Below are 27462 nucleotides of genomic sequence, written 5' to 3' on the forward strand. Positions count from 1 at the left end.
TGACTGCCTGTGCTGTACTCTGTGTGACTAAGAAGCTTGCACTGTGGGTGCTGGTGCTGCATTCTGTGTGTGAATGAGCAGCTTGACTGTGACTGCTTGTGCTGTACTCTGTGTGAATAAGAAGCTTTCACTGTGGGCGCTGGTGCTGTACTCTGTGTCTGAGTGAGAAGCTAACACAGCGACTGCCTGTGCTGTACTCTGTGTGAATAAGAAGCTTGCACTGTCGTTGCTGGTGCTGTACTCTGTGTATGAGTGAGAAGCTAACACAGCGACTGCCTGTGCTGTACTCTGTGTGAATAAGAAGCTTGCACTGTCGGTGCTGGTGCTGTACTCTGTGTATGAGTGAGAAGCTTGACTGTGGCTGCTTGTTCTGTACTCTGTGTGACTAAGAAGCTTGCACTGTGAGTGCTGGGTCTGTATTCTGTATGTGAGTGAGAAGCTTGACTGTGACTGCTTGTGCTGTACTCTGTGTGAATAAGAAGCTTTCACTGTGGGCGCTGGTGCTGTACTCTGTGTCTGTGTGAGAAGCTAACACAGCGACTGCCTGTGCTGTACTCTGTCTGAATAAGAAGCTTGCACTGTCGGTGCTGGTGCTGTACGCTGTGTATGAGTGAGAAGCTTGACTGTGGCTGCTTGTACTGTACTCTGTGTGACTAAGAAGCTTGCACTGTGGGTGCTGGTTCTGTGTTCTGAATGTGAGTGAGAAGCAAGCACTGTGGCTGCTTGTGTTGTACTCTGTGTGAATAAGCAGCTTGCACTGTGGGTGCTGGTGCCGTATTCTGTATGTGAGTGAGAAGCTAACGCAGTGACTGCCTGTGCTGTACTCTGTGTGAATAAGAAGCTTGCACTGTTGGTGCTGGTGCTGTATTCGGTGTGTGAGTGAGAAGCTAGCACCGTGACTGCCTGTGCTGTGCACTGTGTGAATAAGAAGCTTGTACTGTGGGTGCCGGTGCTGTATTCAGTGTGTGAGTGAGAAGCTTGACTGTGGCTGCTTGTGCTGTACTCTGTGTGACTAAGAAGCTTGCACTGTGGGTGCTGGTGCTGCATTCTGTGTGTGAGTGAGAAGCTAGCCCCATGACTGCCTGTGCTGTACTCTGTGTGAATAAGAAGCTAGCACCATGACGGCCTGTGCTGTACTCTGTGTGACTAAGAAGCTTGCACTGTGGGTGCTGGTGCTGCATTCTGTGTGTGAGTGAGAAGCTTGACTGTGGCTGCTTGTGCTGTACTCTGTGTGAATAAGAAGCTTGCACTGTGGGTGCTGGTGCTGCATTCTGTGTGTGAGTGAGAAGCTAGCACCATGACTGCCTGTGCTGTACTCTGTGTGACTAAGAAGCTTGCACTGTGGGTGCTGGTGCTGCATTCTGTGTGTGAGTTAGAAGCTAGCACCGGGACTGCCTGTGCTGTACTCCGTGTGACTAAGAGGTTTGCACTGTGGGGGCTGGGTCTGTATTCTGTATGTGAGTGAGAAGCTAGCACTGTGGCTGTTTGTGCTGTACTGTATGTAAATAAGAAGCTTGTACTGTGGGTGTCGGTGCTGTATTCAGTGTGTGAGTGAGAAGCTTGACTGTGGCTGCTTGTGCTGTACTCTGTGTGAATAGGAATCTTGCACTGTGGCTGTTTGTGCTGTACTCTGTGTGACGAAGAGCTTGCACTGTGGGAGCTGGTGCTGCATTCAGTGTGTGAGTGAGAAGCTTGACTGTGGCTGCTTGTGCTGTACTTTGTGTGAATAAGAAGCTAGCACCGTGACTGCCTGTGCTGTACTCTGTGTGACTAAGAAGCTTGCACTGTGGGTGCTGGTGCTGCATTCTGTGTGTGAGTGAGAAGCTAGCACCGTGACTGCCTGTGCTGTACTCTGTGTGACTAAGAAGCTTGCACTGTAGGTGCTGGTGCTGCATTCTGTATGTGAGTGAGAAGCTTGACTGTGGCTGCTTGTGCTGTACTCTGTGTGAGTGAGAAGCTTGACTGTGGCTGCTTGTGCTGTACTCTGTGTGAATAAGAAGCTTGCACTGTGGGTGCCGGTGCTGTACTCTGTGTGACTAAGAAGCTTGCACTGTGGGTGCTGGTGCTGCATTCTGTGTGTGAGTGAGAAGCTAGCACCATGACTGCCTGTGCTGTACTCTGTGTGACTAAGAAGCTTGCACTGTGGGTGCTGGAGCTGCATTCTGTGTGTGAGTTAGAAGCTAGCAGGGTGACTGCCTGTGCTGTACTCTGTGTGACTAAGAAGCTTGCACTGTGGGTGCTGGTGCTGCATTCTGTGTGTGAGTGAGAAGCTAGCCCCATGACTGCCTGTGCTGTACTCGGTGTGAATAAGAAGCTAGCACCATGACTGCCTGTGCTGTACTCTGTGTGAATAAGAAGCTTGCACTGTGGGTGCTGGTGCTGTATTCAGTGTGTGAGTGAGAAGCTTGCACTGTGGCTGCTTGTGCTGAACTCTGTGTGAATAAGAAGCTTGCACTGTGGATGCCGGTGCTGTACTCTGTGTATGAGTGAGAAGCTTGACTGTGGCTGCTTGTGCTGTACTCTGTGTGAATAAGAAGCTTGCACTGTGGGCACTGGTGCCGTATTCTGTATGTGAGTGAGAAGCTAGCCCCATGACTGCCTGTGCTGTACTCTGTGTGACTAAGAAGCTTGCACTGTCGGTGCTGGTGCTGTACTCTGTGTATGAGTGAGAAGCTTGACTGTGGCTGCTTGTACTGTACTCTGTGTGACTAAGAAGCTTGCACTGTGGGGGCTGGATCTGTATTCTGCATGTGAGTGAGAAGCTAGCACTGTGGCTGATTGTGCTGTACTCTATGTAAATAAGAAGCTTGTACTGTGGGTGTAGGTGCTGTATTCAGTGTGTGAGTGAGAAGCTTGACTGTGGCTGTTTGTGCTGTACTCTGTGTGAATAAGAAGCTTGCACTGTGGCTGTTTGTGCTGTACTCTGTGTGACGAAGAGCTTGCACTGTGGGAGCTGGTGCTGCATTCAGAGTGTGAGTGAGAAGCTTGACTGTGGCTGCTTGTGCTGTACTCTGTGTGAATAAGAAGCTAGCACCGTGACTGCCTGTGCTGTACTCTGTGTGACTAAGAAGCTTGCACTGTGGGTGCTGGTGCTGCATTCTGTGTGTGAGTGAGAAGCTAGCCCCATGACTGCCTGTGCTGTACTCGGTGTGAATAAGAAGCTAGCACCATGACTGCCTGTGCTGTACTCTGTGTGAATAAGAAGCTTGCACTGTGGGTGCTGGTGCTGCATTCAGTGTGAGTGAGAAGCTTGACTGTGGCTGCTTGTGCAGTACTCTGTGTGAATAAGAAGCTAGCACCGTGACTGCCTGTGCTGTACTCTGTGTGACTAAGAAGCTTGCACTGTGGGTGCTGGTGCTGCATTCTGTGTGTGAGTTAGAAGTTAGCACCGTGACTGCCTGTGCTGTATTCTGTGTGACTAAGACGCTTGCACTGTGGGTACTGGTGCTGCATTCAGTGTGTGAGTGAGAAGCTTGACTGTGGCTGCTGGTGCTGTACTCTGTGTGAATAAGAAGCTAGCACTGTGACTGCCTATGCTGTACTCTGTGTGACTAAGAAGCTTGCACTGTTGGTGCTGGTGCTGTATTCAGTGTGTGAGTGAGAAGCTTGCACTGTGGCTGCTTGTGCTGAACTCTGTGTGAATAAGAAGCTTGCACTGTGGGTGCCGGTGCTGCATTCTGTGTATGAGTGAGAAGCTTGCCTGTGGCTGCTTGTGCTGTACTCTGTGTGAATAAGAAGCTTGCACTGTGGGCACTTGTGCCATATTCTGTATTTGAGTGAGAAGCTAGCCCCATGACTGCCTGTGCTGTACTCTGTGTGAATAAGAAGCTTGCACTGTGGGTGCTGGTGCCGTATTCTGTATGTGAGTGAGGAGCTAGCCCCATGACTGCCTGTGCTGTACTCTGTGTGACTAAGAAGCTTGCACTGTCGGTGCTGGTGCTGTACTCTGTGTATGAGTGAGAAGCTTGACTGTGGCTACTTGTACTGTACTCTGTGTGACTAAGAAGCTTGCGCTGTGGGTGCTGGTGCTGCATTCTGTGTGTGAGTGAGAAGCTAGCACCATGACTGCCTGTGCTGTACTCTGTGTGACTAAGAAGCTTGCACTGTGGGTGCTGGTGCTGCATTCTGTGTGTGAGTTAGAAGCTAGCACCGGGACTGCCTGTGCTGTACTCTGTGTGACTAAGAGGTTTGCACTGTGGGGGCTGGGTCTGTATTCTGTATGTGAGTGAGAAGCTAGCACTGTGGCTGTTTGTGCTGTACTGTATGTAAATAAGAAGCTTGTACTGTGGGTGTCGGTGCTGTATTCAGTGTGTGAGTGAGAAGCTTGACTGTGGCTGCTTGTGCTGTACTCTGTGTGAATAGGAATCTTGCACTGTGGCTGTTTGTGCTGTACTCTGTGTGACGAAGAGCTTGCACTGTGGGAGCTGGTGCTGCATTCAGTGTGTGAGTGAGAAGCTTGACTGTGGCTGCTTGTGCTGTACTCTGTGTGAATAAGAAGCTAGCACCGTGACTGCCTGTGCTGTACTCTGTGTGACTAAGAAGCTTGCACTGTGGGTGCTGGTGCTGCATTCTGTGTGTGAGTGAGAAGCTAGCACCGTGACTGCCTGTGCTGTACTCTGTGTGACTAAGAAGCTTGCACTGTGGGTGCTGGTGCTGCATTCTGTATGTGAGTGAGAAGCTTGACTGTGGCTGCTTGTGCTGTACTCTGTGTGAGTGAGACGCTTGACTGTGGCTGCTTGTGCTGTACTCTGTGTGAATAAGAAGCTTGCACTGTGGGTGCCGGTGCTGTACTCTGTGTGACTAAGAAGCTTGCACTGTGGGTGCTGGTGCTGCATTCTGTGTGTGAGTGAGAAGCTAGCACCATGACTGCCTGTGCTGTACTCTGTGTGACTAAGAAGCTTGCACTGTGGGTGCTGGTGCTGCATTCTGTGTGTGAGTTAGAAGCTAGCAGCGTGACTGCCTGTGCTGTACTCTGTGTGACTAAGAAGCTTGCACTGTGGGTGCTGGTGCTGCATTCTGTGTGTGAGTGAGAAGCTAGCCCCATGACTGCCTGTGCTGTACTCGGTGTGAATAAGAAGCTAGCACCATGACTGCCTGTGCTGTACTCTGTGTGAATAAGAAGCTTGCACTGTGGGTGCTGGTGCTGCATTCAGTGTGTGAGTGAGAAGCTTGACTGTGGCTGCTTGTGCTGTACTCTGTGTGAATAAGTAGCTAGCACCGTGACTGCCTGTGCTGTACTCTGTGTGACTAATAAGCTTGCACTGTTGGTGCTGGTGCTGTATTCAGTGTGTGAGTGAGAAGCTTGCACTGTGGCTGCTTGTGCTGAACTCTGTGTGAATAAGAAGCTTGCACTGTGGATGCCGGTGCTGTACTCTGTGTATGAGTGAGAAGCTTGACTGTGGCTGCTTGTGCTGTACTCTGTGTGAATAAGAAGCTTGCACTGTGGGCACTGGTGCCGTATTCTGTGTGTGAGTGAGAAGCTAGCCCCATGACTGCCTGTGCTGTACTCTGTGTAACTAAGAAGCTTGCACTGTCGGTGCTGGTGCTGTACTCTGTGTATGAGTGAGAAGCTTGACTGTGGCTGCTTGTACTGTACTCTGTGTGACTAAGAAGCTTGCACTGTGGGGGCTGGATCTGTATTCTGCATGTGAGTGAGAAGCTAGCACTGTGGCTGCTTGTGCTGTACTCTATGTAAATAAGAAGCTTGTACTGTGGGTGTAGGTGCTGTATTCAGTGTGTGAGTGAGAAGCTTGACTGTGGCTGTTTGTGCTGTACTCTGTGTGAATAAGAAGCTTGCACTGTGGCTGTTTGTGCTGTACTCTGTGTGACTAAGAGCTTGCACTGTGGGAGCTGGTGCTGCATTCAGTGTGTGAGTGAGAAGCTTGACTGTGGCTGCTTGTGCTGTACTCTGTGTGAATAAGAAGCTAGCACCGTGAGTGCCTGTGCTGTACTCTGTGTGACTAAGAAGCTTGCACTGTGGGTGCTGGTGCTGCATTCTGTGTGTGAGTGAGAAGCTAGCACCATGACTGCCTGTGCTGTACTTTGTGTGACTGAGAAGCTTGCACTGTGGGTGCTGGTGCAGCATTCTGTGTGTGAGTTAGAAGCTAGCTCCGTGACTGCCTGTGCTGTACTCTGTGTGACTAAGAAGCTTGCACTGTGGGTGCTGGTGCTGCATTCTGTGTGTGAGTGAGAAGCTAGCCCCATGACTGCCTGTGCTGTACTCGGTGTGAATAAGAAGCTAGCACCATGACTGCCTGTGCTGTACTCTGTGTGAATAAGAAGCTTGCACTGTGGGTGCTGGTGCTGCATTCAGTGTGAGTGAGAAGCTTGACTGTGGCTGCTTGTGCAGTACTCTGTGTGAATAAGAAGCTAGCACCGTGACTGCCTGTGCTGTACTCTGTGTGACTAAGAAGCTTGCACTGTGGGTGCTGGTGCTGCATTCTGTGTGTGAGTTAGAAGTTAGCACCGTGACTGCCTGTGCTGTATTCTGTGTGACTAAGACGCTTGCACTGTGGGTACTGGTGCTGCATTCAGTGTGTGAGTGAGAAGCTTGACTGTGGCTGCTGGTGCTGTACTCTGTGTGAATAAGAAGCTAGCACTGTGACTGCCTATGCTGTACTCTGTGTGACTAAGAAGCTTGCACTGTTGGTGCTGGTGCTGTATTCAGTGTGTGAGTGAGAAGCTTGCACTGTGGCTGCTTGTGCTGAACTCTGTGTGAATAAGAAGCTTGCACTGTGGGTGCCGGTGCTGGACTCTGTGTATGAGTGAGAAGCTTGCCTGTGGGGCTTGTGCTGTACTCTGTGTGAATAAGACGCTTGCACTGTGGGCACTTGTGCCATATTCTGTATTTGAGTGAGAAGCTAGCCCCATGACTGCCTGTGCTGTACTCTGTGTGAATAAGAAGCTTGCACTGTGGGTGCTGGTGCCGTATTCTGTATGTGAGTGAGGAGCTAGCCCCATGACTGCCTGTGCTGTACTCTGTGTGACTAAGAAGCTTGCACTGTCGGTGCTGGTGCTGTACTCTGTGTATGAGTGAGAAGCTTGACTGTGGCTACTTGTACTGTACTCTGTGTGACTAAGAAGCTTGCACTGTGGGTGCTGGTGCTGCATTCTGTGTGTGAGTGAGAAGCTTGACTGTGGCTGCTTGTGCTGTACTCTGTGTGAATAAGAAGCTTGCACTGTGGGTGCTGGTGCTGCATTCTGTGTGTGAGTGAGAAGCTAGCACCATGACTGCCTGTGCTGTACTCTGTGTGACTAAGAAGCTTGCACTGTGGGTGCTGGTGCTGCATTCTGTGTGTGAGTTAGAAGCTAGCACCGGGACTGCCTGTGCTGTACTCTGTGTGACTAAGAAGTTTGCACTGTGGGGGCTGGGTCTGTATTCTGTATGTGAGTGAGAAGCTAGCACTGTGGCTGTTTGTGCTGTACTGTATGTAAATAAGAAGCTTGTACTGTGGGTGTCGGTGCTGTATTCAGTGTGTGAGTGAGAAGCTTGACTGTGGCTGCTTGTGCTGTACTCTGTGTGAATAGGAATCTTGCACTGTGGCTGTTTGTGCTGTACTCTGTGTGACGAAGAGCTTGCACTGTGGGAGCTGGTGCTGCATTCAGTGTGTGAGTGAGAAGCTTGACTGTGGCTGCTTGTGCTGTACTCTGTGTGAATAAGAAGCTAGCACCGTGACTGCCTGTGCTGTACTCTGTGTGACTAAGAAGCTTGCACTGTGGGTGCTGGTGCTGCATTCTGTGTGTGAGTGAGAAGCTAGCACCGTGACTGCCTGTGCTGTACTCTGTGTGACTAAGAAGCTTGCACTGTGGGTGCTGGTGCTGCATTCTGTATGTGAGTGAGAAGCTTGACTGTGGCTGCTTGTGCTGTACTCTGTGTGAGTGAGAAGCTTGACTGTGGCTGCTTGTGCTGTACTCTGTGTGAATAAGAAGCTTGCACTGTGGGTGCCGGTGCTGTACGCTGTGTGACTAAGAAGCTTGCACTGTGGGTGCTGGTGCTGCATTCTGTGTGTGAGTGAGAAGCTAGCACCATGACTGCCTGTGCTGTACTCTGTGTGACTAAGAAGCTTGCACTGTGGGTGCTGGTGCTGCATTCTGTGTGTGAGTTAGAAGCTAGCAGCGTGACTGCCTGTGCTGTACTCTGTGTGACTAATAAGCTTGCACTGTTGGTGCTGGTGCTGTATTCAGTGTGTGAGTGAGAAGCTTGCACTGTGGCTGCTTGTGCTGAACTCTGTGTGAATAAGAAGCTTGCACTGTGGATGCCGGTGCTGTACTCTGTGTATGAGTGAGAAGCTTGACTGTGGCTGCTTGTGCTGTACTCTGTGTGAATAAGAAGCTTGCACTGTGGGCACTGGTGCCGTATTCTGTATGTGAGTGAGAAGCTAGCCCCATGACTGCCTGTGCTGTACTCTGTGTGACTAAGAAGCTTGCACTGTCGGTGCTGGTGCTGTACTCTGTGTATGAGTGAGAAGCTTGACTGTGGCTGCTTGTACTGTACTCTGTGTGACTAAGAAGCTTGCACTGTGGGGGCTGGATCTGTATTCTGCATGTGAGTGAGAAGCTAGCACTGTGGCTGCTTGTGCTGTACTCTATGTAAATAAGAAGCTTGTGCTGTGGGTGTAGGTGCTGTATTCAGTGTGTGAGTGAGAAGCTTGACTGTGGCTGCTGGTGCTGTACTCTGTGTGAATAAGAAGCTAGCACTGTGACTGCCTATGCTGTACTCTGTGTGACTAAGAAGCTTGCACTGTTGGTGCTGGTGCTGTATTCAGTGTGTGAGTGAGAAGCTTGCACTGTGGCTGCTTGTGCTGAACTCTGTGTGAATAAGAAGCTTGCACTGTGGGTGCCGGTGCTGTACTCTGTGTATGAGTGAGAAGCTTGCCTGTGGCTGCTTGTGCTGTACTCTGTGTGAATAAGAAGCTTGCACTGTGGGCACTTGTGCCATATTCTGTATTTGAGTGAGAAGCTAGCCCTATGACTGCCTGTGCTGTACTGTGTGAATAAGAAGCTTGCACTGTGGGTGCTGGTGCCGTATTCTGTATGTGAGTGAGGAGCTAGCCCCATGACTGCCTGTGCTGTACTCTGTGTGACTAAGAAGCTTGCACTGTCGGTGCTGGTGCTGTACTCTGTGTATGAGTGAGAAGCTTGACTGTGGCTACTTGTACTGTACTCTGTGGGACTAAGAAGCTTGCACTGTGGGGGCTGGGTCTGTATTCTGTATGTGAGTGAGAAGCTAGCACTGTGGCTGTTTGTGCTGTACTCTATGTAAATAAGAAGCTTGTACTGTGGGTGTCGGTGCTGTATTCAGTGTGTGAGTGAGAAGTTTGACTGTGGCTGCTTGTGCTGTACTCTGTGTGAATAAGAAGCTTGCACTGTGGCTGTTTGTGCTGTACTCTGTGTGACGAAGAGCTTGCACTGTGGGAGCTGGTGCTGCATTCAGTGTGTGAGTGAGAAGCTTGACTGTGGCTGCTTTTGCTGTACTCTGTGTGAATAAGAAGCTAGCAACGTGACTGTCTGTGCTGTACTCTGTTAGACTAAGAAGCTTGCACTGTGGGTGCTGGTGCTAGTGCTGCATTCTGTGTGTGAGTGAGAAGCTAGCACCATGACTGCCTGTGCTCTACTCTGTGTGACTAGGAAGCTTACACTGTGGGTGCTGGTGCTGCATTCTGTGTGTGAGTTAGAAGCTAGCACCATGACTGCCTGTGCTGTACTCTGTGTGACTAAGAAGCTTGCACTGTGGGTGCTGGTCCTGCATTCTGTGTGTGAGTGAGAAGCTAGCCCCATGACTGCCTGTGCTGTACTCCGTGTGAATAAGAAGCTAGTACCATGACTGCCTGTGCTGTACTCTGTGTGACTAAGAAGCTTGCACTGTGGGTGCTGGTGCTGCATTCTGTGTGTGAGTGAGAAGCTTGACTGTGGCTGCTTGTGCTGTACTCTGTGTGAATAAGAAGCTTGCACTGTGGGTGCTGGTGCTGTATTCAGTGTGTGAGTGAGAAGCTAGCACTGTGGCTGCTTGTGCTGAACTCTGTGTGAATAAGAAGCTTGCACCGTGACTGCCTGTGCTGTACTCTGTGTGACTAAGAAGCTTGCACTGTGGGTGCTGGTGCTGCATTCTGTGTGTGAGTGAGAAGCTAGCACCATGACTGCTTGTGCTGTACTCTGTGTGAATAAGAAGCTTGCACTGTGGGCACTGGTGCCGTATTCTGTATGTGAGTGAGAAGCTAGCCCCATGACTGCCTGTGCTGTACTCTCTGTGAATAAGAAGCTTGCACTGTGGGTGCAGGTGCCGTATTCTGTATGTGAGTGAGAAGCTAGCCCCACGACTGCCTGTGCTGTACTCTGTGTGACTAACAAGCTTGCACTGTCGGTGCTGGTGCTGTACTCTGTGTATGAGTGAGAAGCTTGACTGTGGCTGCTTGTGCTGTACTCTGTGTGACTACGAAGCTTGCACTGTGGGGGCTGGGTCTGTATTCTGTATGTGAGTGAGAAGCTAGAACTGTGGCTGCTTGTGCTGTACTCTATGTAATAAGAAGCTTGTACTGTGGGTGTCGGTGCTGTATTCAGTGTGTGAGTGAGAAGCTTGACTGTGGCTGCTTGTGCTGTACTCTGTGTGAATAAGAAGCTTGCACTGTGGCTGTTTGTGCTGTATTCTGTGTGACGAAGAGCTTGCACTGTGGGAGCTGGTGCTGCATTCAGTGTATGAGTGAGAAGCTTGACTGTGGCTGCTTGTGCTGTACTCTGTGTGAATAGGAAGCTTGCACTGTGGGCACTGGTGCCGTATTCTGTATGTGAGTGAGAAGCTAGCCCCATGACTGCCTGTGCTGTACTCTGTGTGACTAAGAAGCTTGCACTGTGGGTGCTGGTGCTGCATTCTGTGTGTGAGTGAGAAGCTAGCCCCATGACTGCCTGTGCTGTACTCTGTGTGAATAAGAAGCTAGCACCATGACTGCCTGAGCTGTACTCTGTGTGACTAAGAAGCTTGCACTGTGGGTGCTGGTGCTGCATTCTGTGTGTGAGTGAGAAGCTTGACTGTGGCTGCTTGTGCTGTACTCTGTGTGAATAAGAGGCTTGCACTGTTGGTGCTGGTGCTGTATTCAGTGTGTGAGTGAGAAGCTTGCACTGTGGCTGCTTGTGCTGAACTCTGTGTGAATAAGAAGCTTGCATTGTGGGTGCCGGTGCTGTACTCTGTGTATGAGTGAGAAGCTTGACTGTGGCTGCTTGTGCTGTACTCTGTGTAAATAAGAAGCTTGCACTGTGGGTGCTGGTGCCGTATTCTGTATGTGAGTGAGAAGCTAGCCCCATGACTGCCTGTGCTGTACTCTGTGTGACTAAGAAGCTTGCACTGTGGGTGCTGGTGCTGCATTCAGTGTGTGAGTGAAAGGCTTGACTGTGGCTGCTTGTGCTGTACTCTGTGTGAATAAGAAGCTATCACCGTGACTGCCTGTGCTGTACTCTGTGTGACTAAGAAGCTTGCACTGTGGGTGCTGGTGCTGCATTCTGTGTGTGAGTGAGAAGCTTGCAATGTGGCTGCTTGTGCTGAAATCTGTGTGAATAAGAAGCTTGCACTGTGGGTGCCGGTGCTGTACTCTGTGTATGAGTGAGAAGCTTGCCTGTGGCTGCTTGTGCTGTACTCTGTGTGAGTAAGAAGCTTGCACTGTGGGCACTGGTGCCATATTCTGTATGTGAGTGAGAAGATAGCCCCAAGACTGCCTGTGCTGTACTCTGTGTGAATAAGAAGCTTGCACTGTGGGTGCTGGTGCCGTATTCTGTATGTGAGTGAGAAGCTAGCCCCATGACTGCCTGTGCTGTACTCTGTGTGACTAAGAAGCTTGCACTGTCGGTGCTGGTGCTGTACTCTGTGTATGAGTGAGAAGCTTGACTGTGGCTGCTTGTACTGTACTCTGTGTGACTAAGAAGCTTGCACTGTGGGGGCTGGGTCTGTATTCTGTATGTGAGTGAGAAGCTAGCACTGTGGCTGTTTGTGCTGTACTCTATGTAAATAAGAAGCTTGTACTGTGGGTGTCGGTGCTGTATTCAGTGTGTGAGTGAGAAGCTTGACTGGGGCTGCTTGTGCTGTACTCTGTGTGAATAAGAAGCTTGCACTGTGGCTGTTTGTGCTGTACTCTGTGTGACGAAGAGCTTGCACTGTGGGAGCTGGTGCTGCATTCAGTGTGTGAGTGAGAAGCTTGACTGTGGCTGCTTCTGCTGTACTCTGTGTGAATAAGAAGCTAGCACCATGACTGCCTGTGCTGTACTCTGTGTGACTAAGAAGCTTGCACTGTGCATGCTGGTGCTGCATTCTGTGTGTGAGTGAGAAGCTAGCACCGTGACTGCCTGTGCTGTACTCTGTGTGACTAAGAAGCTTGCACTGTGGGTGCTGGTGCTAGTGCTGCATTCTGTGTGTGAGTGAGAAGCTAGCACCATGACTGCCTGTGCTGTACTCTGTGTGACTAAGAAGCTTGCACTGTGGGTGCTGGTGCTGCATTCTGTGTGTGTGTTAGAAGCTAGCACCATGACTGCCTGTGCTGTACTCTGTGTGAATAAGAAGCTTGCACTGTGGGTGCAGGTGCCGTATTCTGTATGTGAGTGAGAAGCTAGCCCCATGACTGCCTGTGCTGTACTCTGTGTGACTAACAAGCTTGCACTGTCGGTGCTGGTGCTGTACTCTGTGTATGAGTGAGAAGCTTGACTGTGGCTGCTTGTGCTGTACTCTGTGTGACTACGAAGCTTGCACTGTGGGGGCTGGGTCTGTATTCTGTATGTGAGTGAGAAGCTAGAACTGTGGCTGCTTGTGCTGTACTCTATGTAATAAGAAGCTTGTACTGTGGGTGTCGGTGCTGTATTCAGTGTGTGAGTGAGAAGCTTGACTGTGGCTGCTTGTGCTGTACTCTGTGTGAATAAGAAGCTTGCACTGTGGCTGTTTGTGCTGTATTCTGTGTGACGAAGAGCTTGCACTGTGGGAGCTGGTGCTGCATTCAGTGTATGAGTGAGAAGCTTGACTGTGGCTGCTTGTGCTGTACTCTGTGTGAATAGGAAGCTTGCACTGTGGGCACTGGAGCCGTATTCTGTATGTGAGTGAGAAGCTAGCCCCATGACTGCCTGTGCTGTACTCTGTGTGACTAAGAAGCTTGCACTGTGGGTGCTGGTACTGCATTCTGTGTGTGAGTGAGAAGCTAGCCCCATGACTGCCTGTGCTGTACTCTGTGTGAATAAGAAGCTAGCACCATGACTGCCTGTGCTGTACTCTGTGTGAATAAGAAGCTTGCACTGTGGGTGCAGGTGCCGTATTCTGTATGTGAGTGAGAAGCTAGCCCCATGACTGCCTGTGCTGTACTCTGTGTGACTAACAAGCTTGCTCTGTCGGTGCTGGTGCTGTACTCTGTGTATGAGTGAGAAGCTTGACTGTGGCTGCTTGTGCTGTACTCTGTGTGACTACGAAGCTTGCACTGTGGGGGCTGGGTCTGTATTCTGTATGTGAGTGAGAAGCTAGAACTGTGGCTGCTTGTGCTGTACTCTATGTAATAAGAAGCTTGTACTGTGGGTGTCGGTGCTGTATTCAGTGTGTGAGTGAGAAGCTTGACTGTGGCTGCTTGTGCTGTACTCTGTGTGAATAAGAAGCTTGCACTGTGGCTGTTTGTGCTGTATTCTGTGTGACGAAGAGCTTGCACTGTGGGAGCTGGTGCTGCATTCAGTGTATGAGTGAGAAGCTTGACTGTGGCTGCTTGTGCTGTACTCTGTGTGAATAGGAAGCTTGCACTGTGGGCACTGGTGCCGTATTCTGTATGTGAGTGAGAAGCTAGCCCCATGACTGCCTCTGCTGTACTCTGTGTGACTAAGAAGCTTGCACTGTGGGTGCTGGTGCTGCATTCTGTGTGTGAGTTAGAAGCTAGCACCGGGACTGCCTGTGCTGTACTCTGTGTGACTAAGAGGTTTGCACTGTGGGGGCTGGGTCTGTATTCTGTATGTGAGTGAGAAGCTAGCACTGTGGCTGTTTGTGCTGTACTGTATGTAAATAAGAAGCTTGTACTGTGGGTGTCGGTGCTGTATTCAGTGTGTGAGTGAGAAGCTTGACTGTGGCTGCTTGTGCTGTACTCTGTGTGAATAGGAATCTTGCACTGTGGCTGTTTGTGCTGTACTCTGTGTGACGAAGAGCTTGCACTGTGGGAGCTGGTGCTGCATTCAGTGTGTGAGTGAGAAGCTTGACTGTGGCTGCTTGTGCTGTACTCTGTGTGAATAAGAAGCTAGCACCGTGACTGCCTGTGCTGTACTCTGTGTGACTAAGAAGCTTGCACTGTGGGTGCTGGTGCTGCATTCTGTGTGTGAGTGAGAAGCTAGCACCGTGACTGCCTGTGCTGTACTCTTTGTGACTAAGAAGCTTGCACTGTGGGTGCTGGTGCTGCATTCTGTATGTGAGTGAGAAGCTTGACTGTGGCTGCTTGTGCTGTACTCTGTGTGAGTGAGAAGCTTGACTGTGGCTGCTTGTGCTGTACTCTGTGTGAATAAGAAGCTTGCACTGTGGGTGCCGGTGCTGTACGCTGTGTGACTAAGAAGCTTGCACTGTGGGTGCTGGTGCTGCATTCTGTGTGTGAGTGAGAAGCTAGCACCATGACTGCCTGTGCTGTACTCTGTGTGACTAAGAAGCTTGCACTGTGGGTGCTGGTGCTGCATTCTGTGTGTGAGTTAGAAGCTAGCAGCGTGACTGCCTGTGCTGTACTCTGTGTGACTAATAAGCTTGCACTGTTGGTGCTGGTGCTGTATTCAGTGTGTGAGTGAGAAGCTAGCACTGTGGCTGATTGTGCTGAACTCTGTGTGAATAAGAAGCTTGCACCGTGACTGCCTGTGCTGTACTCTGTGTGACTAAGAAGCTTGCACTGTGGGTGCTTGTGCTGTACTCTGTGTGAATAAGAAGCTTGCACTGTGGGCACTGGTGCCGTATTCTGTATGTGAGTGAGAAGCTAGCCCCATGACTGCCTGTGCTGTACTCTGTGTGACTAAGAAGCTTGCACTGTCGGTGCTGGTGCTGTACTCTGTGTATGAGTGAGAAGCTTGACTGTGGCTGCTTGTACTGTACTCTGTGTGACTAAGAAGCTTGCACTGTGGGGGCTGGATCTGTATTCTGCATGTGAGTGAGAAGCTAGCACTGTGGCTGCTTGTGCTGTACTCTATGTAAATAAGAAGCTTGTGCTGTGGGTGTAGGTGCTGTATTCAGTGTGTGAGTGAGAAGCTTGACTGTGGCTGCTGGTGCTGTACTCTGTGTGAATAAGAAGCTAGCACTGTGACTGCCTATGCTGTACTCTGTGTGACTAAGAAGCTTGCACTGTTGGTGCTGGTGCTGTATTCAGTGTGTGAGTGAGAAGCTTGCACTGTGGCTGCTTGTGCTGAACTCTGTGTGAATAAGAAGCTTGCACTGTGGGTGCCGGTGCTGTACTCTGTGTATGAGTGAGAAGCTTGCCTGTGGCTGCTTGTGCTGTACTCTGTGTGAATAAGAAGCTTGCACTGTGGGCACTTGTGCCATATTCTGTATTTGAGTGAGAAGCTAGCCCTATGACTGCCTGTGCTGTACTGTGTGAATAAGAAGCTTGCACTGTGGGTGCTGGTGCCGTATTCTGTATGTGAGTGAAGAGCTAGCCCCATGACTGCCTGTGCTGTACTCTGTGTGACTAAGAAGCTTGCACTGTCGGTGCTGGTGCTGTACTCTGTGTATGAGTGAGAAGCTTGACTGTGGCTACTTGTACTGTACTCTGTGGGACTAAGAAGCTTGCACTGTGGGGGCTGGGTCTGTATTCTGTATGTGAGTGAGAAGCTAGCACTGTGGCTGTTTGTGCTGTACTCTATGTAAATAAGAAGCTTGTACTGTGGGTGTCGGTGCTGTATTCAGTGTGTGAGTGAGAAGCTTGACTGTGGCTGCTTGTGCTGTACTCTGTGTGAATAAGAAGCTTGCACTGTGGCTGTTTGTGCTGTACTCTGTGTGACGAAGAGCTTGCACTGTGGGAGCTGGTGCTGCATTCAGTGTGTGAGTGAGAAGCTTGACTGTGGCTGCTTTTGCTGTACTCTGTGTGAATAAGAAGCTAGCAACGTGACTGTCTGTGCTGTACTCTGTTAGACTAAGAAGCTTGCACTGTGGGTGCTGGTGCTGGTGCTGCATTCTGTGTGTGAGTGAGAAGCTAGCACCATGACTGCCTGTGCTCTACTCTGTGTGACTAGGAAGCTTACACTGTGGGTGCTGGTGCTGCATTCTGTGTGTGAGTTAGAAGCTAGCACCATGACTGCCTGTGCTGTACTCTGTGTGACTAAGAAGCTTGCACTGTGGGTGCTGGTCCTGCATTCTGTGTGTGAGTGAGAAGCTAGCCCCATGACTGCCTGTGCTGTACTCCGTGTGAATAAGAAGGTAGTACCATGACTGCCTGTGCTGTACTCTGTGTGACTAAGAAGCTTGCACTGTGGGTGCTGGTGCTGCATTCTGTGTGTGAGTGAGAAGCTTGACTGTGGCTGCTTGTGCTGTACTCTGTGTGAATAAGAAGCTTGCATTGTGGGTGCTGGTGCTGTATTCAGTGTGTGAGTGAGAAGCTAGCACTGTGGCTGCTTGTGCTGTACTCTGTGTGACTAAGAAGCTTGCACTGTGGGTGCTGGTGCTGCATTCTGTGTGTGAGTGAGAAGCTAGCACCATGACTGCTTGTGCTGTACTCTGTGTGAATAAGAAGCTTGCACTGTGGGCACTGGTGCCGTATTCTGTATGTGAGTGAGAAGCTAGCCCCATGACTGCCTGTGCTGTACTCTGTGTGAATAAGAAGCTTGCACTGTGGGTGCAGGTGCCGTATTCTGTATGTGAGTGAGAAGCTAGCCCCACGACTGCCTGTGCTGTACTCTGTGTGACTAACAAGCTTGCACTGTTGGTGCTGGTGCTGTACTCTGCGTATGAGTGAGAAGCTTGACTGTGGCTACTTGTACTGTACTCTGTGGGACTAAGAAGCTTGCACTGTGGGGGCTGGGTCTGTATTCTGTATGTGAGTGAGAAGCTAGCACTGTGGCTGTTTGTGCTGTACTCTATGTAAATAAGAAGCTTGTACTGTGGGTGTCGGTGCTGTATTCAGTGTGTGAGTGAGAAGCTTGACTGTGGCTGCTTTTGCTGTACTCTGTGTGACTAAGAAGCTTGCACTGTGGGGGCTGGGTCTGTATTCTGTATGTGAGTGAGAAGCTAGCACTGTGGCTGTTTGTGCTGTACTCTATGTAAATAAGAAGCTTGTACTGTGGGTGTCGGTGCTGTATTCAGTGTGTGAGTGAGAAGCTTGACTGGGGCTGCTTGTGCTGTACTCTGTGTGAATAAGAAGCTTGCACTGTGGCTGTTTGTGCTATACTCTGTGTGACGAAGAGCTTGCACTGTGGGAGCTGGTGCTGCATTCAGTGTGTGAGTGAGAAGCTTGACTGTGGCTGCTTTTGCTGTACTCTGTGTGAATAAGAAGCTAGCAACGTGACTGCCTGTGCTGTACTCTGTGTGACTAAGAAGCTTGCACTGTGGGTGCTGGTGCTGCATTCTGTGTGTGAGTGAGAAGCTAGCACCATGACTGCCTGTGCTGTACTCTGTGTGACTAAGAAGCTTACACTGTGGGTGCTGGTGCTGCATTCTGTGTGTGAGTTAGAAGCCAGCACCATGACTGCCTGTGCTGTACTCTGTGTGACTAAGAAGCTTGCACTGTGGGTGCTGGTCCTGCATTCTGTGTGTGAGTGAGAAGCTAGCCCCATGACTGCCTGTGCTGTACTCCGTGTGAATAAGAAGCTAGCACCATGACTGCCCGTGCTGTTCTCTGTGTGACTAAGAAGCTTGCACTGTGGGTGCTGGTGCTGCATTCTGTGTGTGAGTGAGAAGCTTGACTGTGGCTGCTTGTGCTGTACTCTGTGTGAATAAGAAGCTTGCACTGTGGGTGCTGGTGCTGTATTCAGTGTGTGAGTGAGAAGCTAGCACTGTGGCTGATTGTGCTGAACTCTGTGTGAATAAGAAGCTTGCACCGTGACTGCCTGTGCTGTACTCTGTGTGACTAAGAAGCTTGCACTGTGGGTGCTGGTGCTGCATTCTGTGTGTGAGTGAGAAGCTAGCACCATGACTGCTTGTGCTGTACTCTGTGTGAATAAGAAGCTTGCACTGTGGGCACTGGTGCCGTATTCTGTATGTGAGTGAGAAGCTAGCCCCATGACTGCCTGTGCTGTACTCTGTGTGAATAAGAAGCTTGCACTGTGGGTGCAGGTGCCGTATTCTGTATGTGAGTGAGAAGCTAGCCCCATGACTGCCTGTGCTGTACTCTGTGTGACTAACAAGCTTGCACTGTCGGTGCTGGTGCTGTACTCTGTGTATGAGTGAGAAGCTTGACTGTGGCTGCTTGTGCTGTACTCTGTGTGACTACGAAGCTTGCACTGTGGGGGCTGGGTCTGTATTCTGTATGTGAGTGAGAAGCTAGAACTGTGGCTGCTTGTGCTGTACTCTATGTAATAAGAAGCTTGTACTGTGGGTGTCGGTGCTGTATTCAGTGTGTGAGTGAGAAGCTTGACTGTGGCTGCTTGTGCTGTACTCTGTGTGAATAAGAAGCTTGCACTGTGGCTGTTTGTGCTGTATTCTGTGTGACGAAGAGCTTGCACTGTGGGAGCTGGTGCTGCATTCAGTGTATGAGTGAGAAGCTTGACTGTGGCTGCTTGTGCTGTACTCTGTGTGAATAGGAAGCTTGCACTGTGGGCACTGGTGCCGTATTCTGTATGTGAGTGAGAAGCTAGCCCCATGACTGCCTGTGCTGTACTCTGTGTGACTAAGAAGCTTGCACTGTGGGTGCTGGTGCTGCATTCTGTGTGTGAGTGAGAAGCTAGCCCCATGACTGCCTGTGCTGTACTCTGTGTGAATAAGAAGCTAGCACCATGACTGCCTGTGCTGTACTCTGTGTGACTAAGAAGCTTGCACTGTGGGTGCTGGTGCTGCATTCTGTGTGTGAGTGAGAAGCTTGACTGTGGCTGCTTGTGCTGTACTCTGTGTGAATAAGAGGCTTGCACTGTTGGTGCTGGTGCTGTATTCAGTGTGTGAGTGAGAAGCTTTCACTGTGGCTGCTTGTGCTGAACTCTGTGTGAATAAGAAGCTTGCATTGTGGGTGCCGGTGATGTACTCTGTGTATGAGTGAGAAGCTTGACTGTGGCTGCTTGTGCTGTACTCTGTGTAAATAAGAAGCTTGCACTGTGGGTGCTGGTGCCGTATTCTGTATGTGAGTGAGAAGCTAGCCCCATGACTGCCTGTGCTGTACTCTGTGTGACTAAGAAGCTTGCACTGTGGGTGCTGGTGCTGCATTCAGTGTGTGAGTGAAAGGCTTGACTGTGGCTGCTTGTGCTGTACTCTGTGTGAATAAGAAGCTATCACCGTGACTGTCTGTGCTGTACTCTGTGTGACTAAGAAGCTTGCACTGTGGGTGCTGGTGCTGCATTCTGTGTGTGAGTGAGAAGCTTGCAATGTGGCTGCTTGTGCTGAAATCTGTGTGAATAAGAAGCTTGCACTGTGGGTGCCGGTGCTGTACTCTGTGTATGAGTGAGAAGCTTGCCTGTGGCTGCTTGTGCTGTACTCTGTGTGAGTAAGAAGCTTGCACTGTGGGCACTGGTGCCATATTCTGTATGTGAGTGAGAAGATAGCCCCAAGACTGCCTGTGCTGTACTCTGTGTGAATAAGAAGCTTGCACTGTGGGTGCTGGTGCCGTATTCTGTATGTGAGTGAGAAGCTAGCCCCATGACTGCCTGTGCTGTACTCTGTGTGACTAAGAAGCTTGCACTGTCGGTGCTGGTGCTGTACTCTGTGTATGAGTGAGAAGCTTGACTGTGGCTGCTTGTACTGTACTCTGTGTGACTAAGAAGCTTGCACTGTGGGGGCTGGGTCTGTATTCTGTATGTGAGTGAGAAGCTAGCACTGTGGCTGTTTGTGCTGTACTCTATGTAAATAAGAAGCTTGTACTGTGGGTGTCGGTGCTGTATTCAGTGTGTGAGTGAGAAGCTTGACTGGGGCTGCTTGTGCTGTACTCTGTGTGAATAAGAAGCTTGCACTGTGGCTGTTTGTGCTGTACTCTGTGTGACGAAGAGCTTGCACTGTGGGAGCTGGTGCTGCATTCAGTGTGTGAGTGAGAAGCTTGACTGTGGCTGCTTCTGCTGTACTCTGTGTGAATAAGAAGCTAGCACCGTGACTGCCTGTGCTGTACTCTGTGTGACTAAGAAGCTTGCACTGTGCATGCTGGTGCTGCATTCTGTGTGTGAGTGAGAAGCTAGCACCGTGACTGCCTGTGCTGTACTCTGTGTGACTAAGAAGCTTGCACTGTGGGTGCTGGTGCTGGTGCTGCATTCTGTGTGTGAGTGAGAAGCTAGCACCATGACTGCCTGTGCTGTACTCTGTGTGACTAAGAAGCTTGCACTGTGGGTGCTGGTGCTGCATTCTGTGTGTGTGTTAGAAGCTAGCACCATGACTGCCTGTGCTGTACTCTGTGTGAATAAGAAGCTTGCACTGTGGGTGCAGGTGCCGTATTCTGTATGTGAGTGAGAAGCTAGCCCCATGACTGCCTGTGCTGTACTCTGTGTGACTAACAAGCTTGCACTGTCGGTGCTGGTGCTGTACTCTGTGTATGAGTGAGAAGCTTGACTGTGGCTGCTTGTGCTGTACTCTGTGTGACTACGAAGCTTGCACTGTGGGGGCTGGGTCTGTATTCTGTATGTGAGTGAGAAGCTAGAACTGTGGCTGCTTGTGCTGTACTCTATGTAATAAGAAGCTTGTACTGTGGGTGTCGGTGCTGTATTCAGTGTGTGAGTGAGAAGCTTGACTGTGGCTGCTTGTGCTGTACTCTGTGTGAATAAGAAGCTTGCACTGTGGCTGTTTGTGCTGTATTCTGTGTGACGAAGAGCTTGCACTGTGGGAGCTGGTGCTGCATTCAGTGTATGAGTGAGAAGCTTGACTGTGGCTGCTTGTGCTGTACTCTGTGTGAATAGGAAGCTTGCACTGTGGGCACTGGAGCCGTATTCTGTATGTGAGTGAGAAGCTAGCCCCATGACTGCCTGTGCTGTACTCTGTGTGACTAAGAAGCTTGCACTGTGGGTGCTGGTGCTGCATTCTGTGTGTGAGTGAGAAACTAGCCCCATGACTGCCTGTGCTGTACTCTGTGTGAATAAGAAGCTAGCACCATGACTGCCTGTGCTGTACTCTGTGTGACTAAGAAGCTTGCACTGTGGGTGCTGGTGCTGCATTCTGTGTGTGAGTGAGAAGCTTGACTGTGGCTGCTTGTGCTGTACTCTGTGTGAATAAGAGGCTTGCACTGTTGGTGCTGGTGCTGTATTCAGTGTGTGAGTGAGAAGCTTGCACTGTGGCTGCTTGTGCTGAACTCTGTGTGAATAAGAAGCTTGCATTGTGGGTGCCGGTGCTGTACTCTGTGTATGAGTGAGAAGCTTGACTGTGGCTGCTTGTGCTGTACTCTGTGTAAATAAGAAGCTTGCACTGTGGGTGCTGGTGCCGTATTCTGTATGTGAGTGAGAAGCTAGCCCCATGACTGCCTGTGCTGTACTCTGTGTGACTAAGAAGCTTGCACTGTGGGTGCTGGTGCTGCATTCAGTGTGTGAGTGAAAGGCTTGACTGTGGCTGCTTGTGCTGTACTCTGTGTGAATAAGAAGCTATCACCGTGACTGCCTGTGCTGTACTCTGTGTGACTAAGAAGCTTGCACTGTGGGTGCTGGTGCTGCATTCTGTGTGTGAGTGAGAAGCTTGCAATGTGGCTGCTTGTGCTGAACTCTGTGTGAATAAGAAGCTTGCACTGTGGGTGCCGGTGCTGTACTCTGTGTATGAGTGAGAAGCTTGCCTGTGGCTGCTTGTGCTGTACTCTGTGTGAGTAAGAAGCTTGCACTGTGGGCACTGGTGCCATATTCTGTATGTGAGTGAGAAGATAGCCCCAAGACTGCCTGTGCTGTACTCTGTGTGAATAAGAAGCTTGCACTGTGGGTGCTGGTGCCGTATTCTGTATGTGAGTGAGAAGCTAGCCCCATGACTGCCTGTGCTGTACTCTGTGTGACTAAGAAGCTTGCACTGTCGGTGCTGGTGCTGTACTCTGTGTATGAGTGAGAAGCTTGACTGTGGCTGCTTGTACTGTACTCTGTGTGACTAAGAAGCTTGCACTGTGGGGGCTGGGTCTGTATTCTGTATGTGAGTGAGAAGCTAGCACTGTGGCTGTTTGTGCTGTACTCTATGTAAATAAGAAGCTTGTACTGTGGGTGTCGGTGCTGTATTCAGTGTGTGAGTGAGAAGCTTGACTGGGGCTGCTTGTGCTGTACTCTGTGTGAATAAGAAGCTTGCACTGTGGCTGTTTGTGCTGTACTCTGTGTGACGAAGAGCTTGCACTGTGGGAGCTGGTGCTGCATTCAGTGTGTGAGTGAGAAGCTTGACTGTGGCTGCTTCTGCTGTACTCTGTGTGAATAAGAAGCTAGCACCGTGACTGCCTGTGCTGTACTCTGTGTGACTAAGAAGCTTGCACTGTGCATGCTGGTGCTGCATTCTGTGTGTGAGTGAGAAGCTAGCACCGTGACTGCCTGTGCTGTACTCTGTGTGACTAAGAAGCTTGCACTGTGGGTGCTGGTGCTGGTGCTGCATTCTGTGTGTGAGTGAGAAGCTAGCACCATGACTGCCTGTGCTGTACTCTGTGTGACTAAGAAGCTTGCACTGTGGGTGCTGGTGCTGCATTCTGTGTGTGTTAGAAGCTAGCACCATGACTGCCTGTGCTGTACTCTGTGTGACTAAGAAGCTTGCACTGTGGGGGCTGGGTCTGTATTCTGTATGTGAGTGAGAAGCTAGAACTGTGGCTGCTTGTGCTGTACTCTATGTAATAAGAAGCTTGTACTGTGGGTGTCGGTGCTGTATTCAGTGTGTGAGTGAGAAGCTGGACTGTGGCTGCTTGTGCTGTACTCTGTGTGAATAAGAAGCTTGCACTGTGGCTGTTTGTGCTGTATTCTGTGTGACGAAGAGCTTGCACTGTGGGAGCTGGTGCTGCATTCAGTGTATGAGTGAGAAGCTTGACTGTGGCTGCTTGTGCTGTACTCTGTGTGAATAGGAAGCTTGCACTGTGGGCACTGGTGCCGTATTCTGTATGTGAGTGAGAAGCTAGCCCCATGACTGCCTGTGCTGTACTCTGTGTGACTAAGAAGCTTGCACTGTGGGTGCTGGTGCTGCATTCTGTGTGTGAGTGAGAAGCTAGCCCCATGACTGCCTGTGCTGTACTCTGTGTGAATAAGAAGCTAGCACCATGACTGCCTGTGCTGTACTCTGTGTGACTAAGAAGCTTGCACTGTGGGTGCTGGTGCTGCATTCTGTGTGTGAGTGAGAAGCTTGACTGTGGCTGCTTGTGCTGTACTCTGTGTGAATAAGAGGCTTGCACTGTTGGTGCTGGTGCTGTATTCAGTGTGTGAGTGAGAAGCTTGCACTGTGGCTGCTTGTGCTGAACTCTGTGTGAATAAGAAGCTTGCATTGTGGGTGCCGGTGCTGTACTCTGTGTATGAGTGAGAAGCTTGACTGTGGCTGCTTGTGCTGTACTCTGTGTAAATAAGAAGCTTGCACTGTGGGTGCTGGTGCCGTATTCTGTATGTGAGTGAGAAGCTAGCCCCATGACTGCCTGTGCTGTACTCTGTGTGACTAAGAAGCTTGCACTGTGGGTGCTGGTGCTGCATTCAGTGTGTGAGTGAAAGGCTTGACTGTGGCTGCTTGTGCTGTACTCTGTGTGAATAAGAAGCTATCACCGTGACTGCCTGTGCTGTACTCTGTGTGACTAAGAAGCTTGCACTGTGGGTGCTGGTGCTGCATTCTGTGTATGAGTGAGAAGCTTGCAATGTGGCTGCTTGTGCTGAACTCTGTGTGAATAAGAAGCTTGCACTGTGGGTGCCGGTGCTGTACTCTGTGTATGAGTGAGAAGCTTGCCTGTGGCTGCTTGTGCTGTACTCTGTGTGAGTAAGAAGCTTGCACTGTGGGCACTGGTGCCATATTCTGTATGTGAGTGAGAAGATAGCCCCAAGACTGCCTGTGATGTACTCTGTGTGAATAAGAAGCTTGCACTGTGGGTGCTGGTGCCGTATTCTGTATGTGAGTGAGAAGCTAGCCCCATGACTGCCTGTGCTGTACTCTGTGTGACTAAGAAGCTTGCACTGTCGGTGCTGGTGCTGTACTCTGTGTATGAGTGAGAAGCTTGACTGTGGCTGCTTGTACTGTACTCTGTGTGACTAAGAAGCTTGCACTGTGGGGGCTGGGTCTGTATTCTGTATGTGAGTGAGAAGCTAGCACTGTGGCTGTTTGTGCTGTACTCTATGTAAATAAGAAGCTTGTACTGTGGGTGTCGGTGCTGTATTCAGTTTGTGAGTGAGAAGCTTGACTGGGGCTGCTTGTGCTGTACTCTGTGTGAATAAGAAGCTTGCACTGTGGCTGTTTGTGCTGTACTCTGTGTGACGAAGAGCTTGCACTGTGGGAGCTGGTGCTGCATTCAGTGTGTGAGTGAGAAGCTTGACTGTGGCTGCTTCTGCTGTACTCTGTGTGAATAAGAAGCTAGCACCGTGACTGCCTGTGCTGTACTCTGTGTGACTAAGAAGCTTGCACTGTGCATGCTTGTGCTGCATTCTGTGTGTGAGTGAGAAGCTAGCACCGTGACTGCCTGTGCTGTACTCTGTGTGACTAAGAAGCTTGCACTGTGGGTGCTGGTGCTGGTGCTGCATTCTGTGTGTGAGTGAGAAGCTAGCACCATGACTGCCTGTGCTGTACTCTGTGTGACTAAGAAGCTTGCACTGTGGGTGCTGGTGCTGCATTCTGTGTGTGTGTTAGAAGCTAGCACCATGACTGCCTGTGCTGTACTCTGTGTGACTAAGAAGCTTGCACTGTGGGGGCTGGGTCTGTATTCTGTATGTGAGTGAGAAGCTAGCACTGCGGCTGCTTGTGCTGTACTCTATGTAAATTAGGCCTGGGCAAAAATTTCGTTCCGTTCGCGGAAATTGCGATAATTTGACATTTTTGCGTTCCGCGGAGAGCGCGAAAATGTCAAAAATTCCGGTTTCCGCAGCTTGGCGATAATTTGTTTCTTGCTCGCGCTGTAAAATGATACATTCTCGCGCGCGCGCGATCGCCTTACCTGAATCCCTGCGTTCGCCGACAAGTTTTCTTGATCCGGTCGCGTTCTCCATGAGATGTTGTATTGTTTTTAGCCATTTGCGCTGTCTCGCGACAGTTCGCGCCCGCAGTGACGTCATGCGTCGCGCGATCACGTCTTTCTTCTCGCGATCATGCACCGCGAGAACAACTCAAAACAAGATGGCCGCGCCCGCAAGCAACCACATGGGTAAGTTGGCGACCCGCAACCATGCAGAAAATCTCGCGAACATGCCGGAAAAAAACTTCCGCATCTTTGCGATATTTCTGCTTGTTTGCGATAATTTTAAACATTCTCGCGATAATTTGCGAAGGTTAATTCCGCAAATTCCGCCCACCCCTAATGTAAATAAGAAGCTTGTACTGTGGGTGTCGGTGCTGTATTCAGTGTGTGAGTGAGAAGCTTGACTGTGGCTGCTTGGGCTGTACTCTGTGTGAATAAGAAGCTTTCACCGTGACTGCCTGTGCTGTACTCTGTGTGACTAAGAAGCTTGCACTGTGGGTGCTGGTGCTGCATTCTGTGTGTGAGTGAGAAGCTAGCACCATGACTGCCAGTCCTGTACTCTGTGTGACTAAGAAGCTTGCACTGTGGGTGCTGGTGCTGCATTCTGTGTGTGAGTTAGAAGCTAGCACCGTGACTGCATGTGCTGTACTCTGTGTGACTAAGAAGCTTGCACTGTGGGTGTTGGTGCTGCATTCTGTGTGTGAATGAGCAGCTTGACTGTGACTGCTTGTGCTGTACTCTGTGTGAATAAGAAGCTTTCACTGTGGGCGCTGGTGCTGTACTCTGTGTCTGAGTGAGAAGCTAACACAGCGACTGCCTGTGCTGTACTCTGTGTGAATAAGAAGCTTGCACTGTCGTTGCTGGTGCTGTACTCTGTGTATGAGTGAGAAGCTAACACAGCGACTGCCTGTGCTGTACTCTGTGTGAATAAGAAGCTTGCACTGTCGGTGCTGGTGCTGTACTCTGTGTATGAGTGAGAAGCTTGACTGTGGCTGCTTGTTCTGTACTCTGTGTGACTAAGAAGCTTACACTGTGAGTGCTGGGTCTGTATTCTGTATGTGAGTGAGAAGCTTGACTGTGACTGCTTGTGCTGTACTCTGTGTGAATAAGAAGCTTTCACTGTGGGCGCTGGTGCTGTACTCTGTGTCTGTGTGAGAAGCTAACACAGCGACTGCCTGTGCTGTACTCTGTGTGAATAAGAAGCTTGCACTGTCGGTGCTGGTGCTGTACGCTGTGTATGAGTGAGAAGCTTGACTGTGGCTGCTTGTACTGTACTCTGTGTGACTAAGAAGCTTGCACTGTGGGTGCTGGTTCTGTGTTCTGAATGTGAGTGAGAAGCAAGCACTGTGGCTGCTTGTGTTGTACTCTGTGTGAATAAGCAGCTTGCACTGTGGGTGCTGGTGCCGTATTCTGTATGTGAGTGAGAAGCTAACGCAGTGACTGCCTGTGCTGTACTCTGTGTGAATAAGAAGCTTGCACTGTTGGTGCTGGTGCTGTATTCGGTGTGTGAGTGAGAAGCTAGCGCCGTGACTGCCTGTGCTGTGCACTGTGTGAATAAGAAGCTTGTACTGTGGGTGCCGGTGCTGTATTCAGTGTGTGAGTGAGAAGCTTGACTGTGGCTGCTTGTGCTGTACTCTGTGTGACTAAGAAGCTTGCACTGTGGGTGCTGGTGCTGCATTCTGTGTGTGAGTGAGAAGCTAGCCCCATGACTGCCTGTGCTGTACTCTGTGTGAATAAGAAGCTAGCACCATGACGGCCTGTGCTGTACTCTGTGTGACTAAGAAGCTTGCACTGTGGGTGCTGGTGCTGCATTCTGTGTGTGAGTGAGAAGCTTGACTGTGGCTGCTTGTGCTGTACTCTGTGTGAATAAGAAGCTTGCACTGTGGGTGCTGGTGCTGCATTCTGTGTGTGAGTGAGAAGCTAGCACCATGACTGCCTGTGCTGTACTCTGTGTGACTAAGAAGCCTGCACTGTGGGTGCTGGTGCTGCATTCTGTGTGTGAGTTAGAAGCTAGCACCGGGACTGCCTGTGCTGTACTCTGTGTGACTAAGAGGTTTGCACTGTGGGGGCTGGGTCTGTATTCTGTATGTGAGTGAGAAGCTAGCACTGTGGCTGTTTGTGCTGTACTGTATGTAAATAAGAAGCTTGTACTGTGGGTGTCGGTGCTGTATTCAGTGTGTGAGTGAGAAGCTTGACTGTGGCTGCTTGTGCTGTACTCTGTGTGAATAGGAATCTTGCACTGTGGCTGTTTGTGCTGTACTCTGTGTGACGAAGAGCTTGCACTGTGGGAGCTGGTGCTGCA

The sequence above is a fragment of the Triturus cristatus genome, chromosome 1_1 (genome assembly GCF_964204655.1).
Source record: "Triturus cristatus chromosome 1_1, aTriCri1.1, whole genome shotgun sequence".
NCBI lineage: Eukaryota > Metazoa > Chordata > Amphibia > Caudata > Salamandridae > Triturus > Triturus cristatus.